Source organism: Limulus polyphemus, unplaced genomic scaffold (genome assembly GCF_000517525.1).
Source record: "Limulus polyphemus unplaced genomic scaffold, Limulus_polyphemus-2.1.2 Scaffold227, whole genome shotgun sequence".
NCBI classification, from domain to species: Eukaryota; Metazoa; Arthropoda; class Merostomata; order Xiphosura; family Limulidae; genus Limulus; species Limulus polyphemus.
In genome coordinates this window covers 795,381-801,195 of record NW_013665837.1, presented here as the reverse complement: position 1 = coordinate 801,195, position 5,815 = coordinate 795,381, and positions in this window count along the sequence as shown.

Below are 5,815 nucleotides of genomic sequence, written 5' to 3'. Positions count from 1 at the left end.
ACAGATAGCCCATTGTGTAACTTTGTGCATAAGTACAAACAAACAAATCTTTCGCGCTAAGGCCTAGCATTGGAGTTTCCACCAAAGATTCTTTGAATCTTTCACTTTTTATGTAACGCACAACTTTAATGGTTATTATTTTTGATATAATAATCACGTTTCGTTACTAAACGAAAAGTAACTTAAAGACTACTTTGAAACATCAATAATGTCGATTTTGTGAAAAGTCGCAAAGTTTTGTGAGGGAAATATGTAGAAACTTTTAAGAAATGTTATATAATACTCATATTGTCCATCTACAGAGGTTGAATACGCTGTATTCAAACGATTTTGGGACCTCACCATGTCGTAACGGTCTATGCCGGACTGCGCGTCTCGACAATAACCGTAAAGCGTAATTTCCTTTGTAAAAGGCTCCGTCGTAAGGCTATTGTGTTCAGAACACACCCATCCTTCTTGCATGCTTTCCATAATCCATCTATTGTATGATGACTATGATTTCCCAGCACTAATTACAACAGCCTAATTGCACAATAGTCCATAGGCGCTGAGTCCAGCATCTTGACTGGCATTTCCACGTATGGTATAACATGAATACCAGTTTCATTCTCCAGCTGCTTGAGGTATGTGACGTTGAACTGATATGTCGTGGAAGAAACATGTGTACAAGTGACTTGTGTTGCTTTTCCAGACAGATATCCTTTTTGATTATGTTGCGTACTGTTGCCTGGGGCACGTGGACATCTTTTGTCACTGATCTTTGTGTTCGTGGATTCTCACTTGTTACCTCAGTCACGGAAGGTGGACGGACATTGTTTTCACTCTTGTGTGTGTGTGTGTGTATTTGTTAGTGTGTTTATCAGCAAGATTTCTCGAAAACGGCTGCATGGATGTGGACGAAAGTGAGTATACATTTGGACTATGACCCAATTTAGAAGTGATTAGTTTGGAGGGTCAAGGTTACAACGAGACTATGAAAATATAAAAATCCTATCTGTTAACATGAATACCAATTTTTCACACTATTTTTGCTCTGTAACTCAGTAAAAAATGATTGAATTTTGATGAAACTTGGTGGACTTATGCAGAATGTTATTCCTCATTGTCCTGGTTATGGTACGACTTGTTGCAGGTTTCATTATGGATGGTCCTGGTACCTCAAACTGATCCATATTTCTTTGTGTTCCAATGCCATTAAGTACATGGAATATTCCCGTCTGGTAAATTCTAATTTCCCGACTTGAACACATCTTTATGATCTGAGAGTAGGAATATTTTGCGTCGAAAAGGTTTATTGCATTCCAAAAGCGATCAATCTTCGGTGTCATCACCAGTAGTAAAAGAAAGAAAATCCGGTCCGGTATGGCACACCAGTAAAAAGTTTAAGTGCTGGTTACGCCGTATTGGCAAATCATTTTGTGCAATTTTATGTTTTGACTTTTAAAAACAGTTTTTACCCATATTGTTTGATGTCATGTTACATTGTTGTAAAAACAAATACTGTAGTTCAGGGTCTACTGTCAGACAAGTAGAACATATTCATGCTATTCAGGGTGACAAGAGTTGGTGATTGTTATGGTCGATCGGCGACCTGTGGCTAGTTCTACCTGAATACAGTTTCGAAATCCAAATTAAATGCCCTCATTTTTTTCTCTATTAAATGTAGTAGCCGTTAGTATTGCTGTAATGACAAATATTGTCAAAATGTAGTTGCCCGGCATGGCCAGGTGGTTAGGGCGCTCGACTCGCAATCTGAGGGTCGCGAGTTCGAATCCCCGTCCCACCAAACATGCTCGCTCAGTCAGCCGTGGGGGCATTATAATGTGACAGTCAATCCCACCACTCGTTGGTAAAAGAGTAGCCCAAAAGCTGCCTTCCATCTAGTCTTTCACTGCTAAATTAGGGACGGCTAACGCAGATAGCCCTCGTGTAACTTTGTGCGAAATTCAAAGTAAACAAACAAAATATAGTTCTGATACAATCAGTTCTACCGCGATATTATGTTGGCTGTGCTTATCATGTGACTTGTTGATTGGCACATTCAAAATCGTTTAATTATGTCGCAGTCAACCTTCTGTACACAGTATATCTGTTAGCCATAAAATCTCATATTTAGTTTGATATGAAAGTATATTTTCACGAGCTTGAAAAGAACGGTTCTTTCATATACTAAGTAGCTAATATTTTATAAAACCAGTATACTATTTTCTTGGAGACCTTAGAAGTTTCTATTCACATTTTTGAAGAGTATCTATAGCCCATGTGGTGCAAATGGTTAATGTTACTTTATAAGAATGATTTGTATATGTTAATTCAGTAGTGTGTCGTCTCAAAGTTGAGATGTGGTATCATGGGCAACATGTCTAGCACATATATATTTGCTTCGCGGCGAATTTACAACCATTCAATAGAAGAATGCCGCCACAGGGATTTAGCTGGAATGAGATGTCACAGCTTTTTCGAAGGAAAGTTATTCGTAATATTTCTAAACAATGTAAAGCCAAGGGACACAATATTTAAGAAATAAGTGTTCTTCAGTGTTCGTCTTACAAGCGGAAAACTTGCACAGCAGAGCATTTAGGAAAGCAACGGGCTCTGGAACCACATCCTAGCCAATCCAGAGCAATGACCTCCTCCACGTAATGAAGGAGAACCCTCTGACTCCTTGCACTATTAACAAGACCCCCAGTGACACAGTGGTATGTTTGTGGACTTATGCTGCTAGAAACCGGGTTTCGATACCTATGGGGGGGCAGAGCATAGATAACCCTTTGTGCTTAATAACAAACAACAACAACTATTAACAAGATACGAAAATGATTTGAAGTTGATGAAAGTTCACAAGACTCTAGTCACATCTCGAAATTAAAGACTTTGGGGGGGGGGGGTTTACCGAAGAAACAGTAAGATTTACTAAGGAATCACAGCAATCTCATTCGACAACACATACCTGTCAAATCCAAAGTTCAGTGGACATATGTGTCTTTGAACTGCTTAATTTACACAGGCAGTTTGACAAGACACATGGCTTGAGATTGATCTTGCCATTTTTCGCAGGAGCTTGTTACAATAGAATCTGCGTTGTCGAGTAATAATTATACGTAATCATGATCATCAGAACGATCACGAACAACAATGAAGGAAGTAATTCCAAGGGCAGTAAGGGAGTTGGAACGTCCGTTCTTATAAAGTACTACTAACCTTTAGTGATATTTTCGGAATAATCTTTTGAAAGTAATATTACCTTAATGCTTTAGTTTGGTCAATATGTATGAAAATCAGAAAAAGGAAGAACACCTAACAAAGATAAAGCATAACTGGAGACAACTGATTTTACTTATAAAACTACAGAATGAAATCAAACTCAAATCTATAAAAGCAAAGTATGTTGCTTTTAAATCCGTTTAATTACTGTATAGTAATTATTATAACCTAAGACGATGCATTCCAACTTTGTTTGAATGTCGCGAAAAGCTACGCAAGAGCTATCTGCACTAGCCGTCTTTAGTTTAGCAGTGATATACTAAAAGGGAAGGCAGCAAACCCTTGAGCTACTCTTTTACCAACGAATACTGGGATTGATCGTCATATTATAACGCCCCCACGGATGAAAAGGATGCACGTTCAATGACGAGGATTCGAACTCGCAACCTGAAGATTGAGAGTCGAGTGCTCTAGTCACCAGGCCATTCCCACTTGTTAAGATCTTCTGATCAAATGAAATCTAGCTTATAAATCAGAAATAAAATATGTAAATTAACGAGAGCAATTTGACATAGACTTGAAGACTAAAATGAATGAATGAATCGTGTGGATTTTATGATACATTGCAACCACAATTTTTCAGTATTTTTATATGCAGTGAAAATTACAACTTTTCAAGAGTTCTTTGAATACCAATTTTTACTGAAAAAGGGATTCTCGAAGATTAGGAAAAGAAAAGCCATAACTGAAAATTTGTGACTTTGGTTTTAACGAAATTTCCAAGAAAGTTCCTGGTTCTTCCATTAAGCTAATTTAGTAATGGTTATTTATAAATACAAATGAAGCCAATTGCTTCTACTTTACAAGAATAACAGGTTTTGACAAGGTATTTCATTCATTTCAAAAATAATTTAAGCAAGAAAGCTTTATCTTAAGAAAACATTTTTACAAACTGAGTAGATCCTTGATAAGATCTTTACAATTTCAGATATTGAAATTGACACTCAACAATGTGAAACCAAAATGTTTAAGTTATGTTTTACTTTTCATCGGAAAAACATTTCTGAACTAAAGAGGGAACAGTATATGACCCCTAACATATAAAATTAAAAGATACCTGGTAACCAAGATCTGTATATATCCGAGCTTCGATCTACACTTTTATCGTGCTTGACGCACTACCATTTTTTTTTCATTCCAAAAATACTTTGTAAATGCAAATAATGTTTTTCTATTGCGTTGATCTTTGACTTTCATCAAAATCTAATCGGTTAATTATAGCGGTTAATCGTAATATTTTTTTTTTCAAAACGTTTAATTATTGCTAACGTTATTTTCAAGCTAATGCATTTATGAAGTAAATCTGTTAAAAAATTATCGTAGTCCATTTTGACTCTATATTTATGTGATGTTGTACTGAACCACAATTTCCTTTATATGTCCCATTTTCAGGAGTAAGACATTTCCATCACAGCTTCTTACGATATAGTTCTCGAAGGAAGATGTACTCTTCAAAACTTGTGAGAAGAAGATAAACCTCGCCCTTCATAGCTTCTCAGGCGATGATACTTCGTAGATTTTCACAGCACAGTATGTTATTTATATATTTTCAGAGTATAGTATACTCTTGATAAATTCTATGGTATGGTATAGTCTTGATAAATTTTCATGATATGGTTGATTCTTTATAGCTTTTTCAGAGTCTGGTATAGCCTTGATAGATTCTCTGTGTGTGGTATATTCTCTATCGTTATAATTCTTGCATATCCTTCAAGAATTATAAAGATATACTATGTAATTTATGCTTGAAATAACTTATTTTGCTTTGATTACTGTTTCGATCGTTTTCTCTCCTTCACACTGAATCACTATACCAAAGTTAGAAACGTTTTGCTAGAATTGTGACCAGAAAAGGGTGGGCATTGGCTAAATTTTGAGCTTTTATTGGTTTGTTTTCTTAAATAGGCGGAGCCAAGGAGACGACTGGCTCCGTGACTTTTTTTTTATCAAGCTGTTATGGTAGAAGTAGACTTGTGACGTTTCTCCACAAAACACTATAAAAAGTAAAAGGGTGAAGGTTCATACGTTTGGTTATGTCTATCAAATTATGTACATGATAGCAAAATATCTGTAAAATACGTTTCGTTATGTCTATCAAATTATGTACGTGGTAGCAAAATAACTTTAAAACACGTGTGGTTATGTCTATCAAATTATGTACATGGTAGCAAAATAACTTTAAACTACGTGTGGTTATGTCTATCAAATTATGTACATGGAAACGTATTTTAAAGATATTTTGCTACCATGTACATAATTTGATAGACATAACTAAACGTATTTTAAAGTTATTTTGCTACCATGTACATAATCTGATAGACATAACCAAACGTATTTTAAAGATATTTGCTACCATGTATATAATTTGATAGACATAACTAAACGTATTTTACAGATATTTTGCTATCGTGTACATAATTTGATAGACATAACTTAGCAAAATATCTTTAAAATACGTGTGGTTATATCTATCAAATTATGTACACGATAACAAAATATCTGTAAAATACGTTTAGTTATGTCTATCAAATTAGTACATGATAGCAAATAT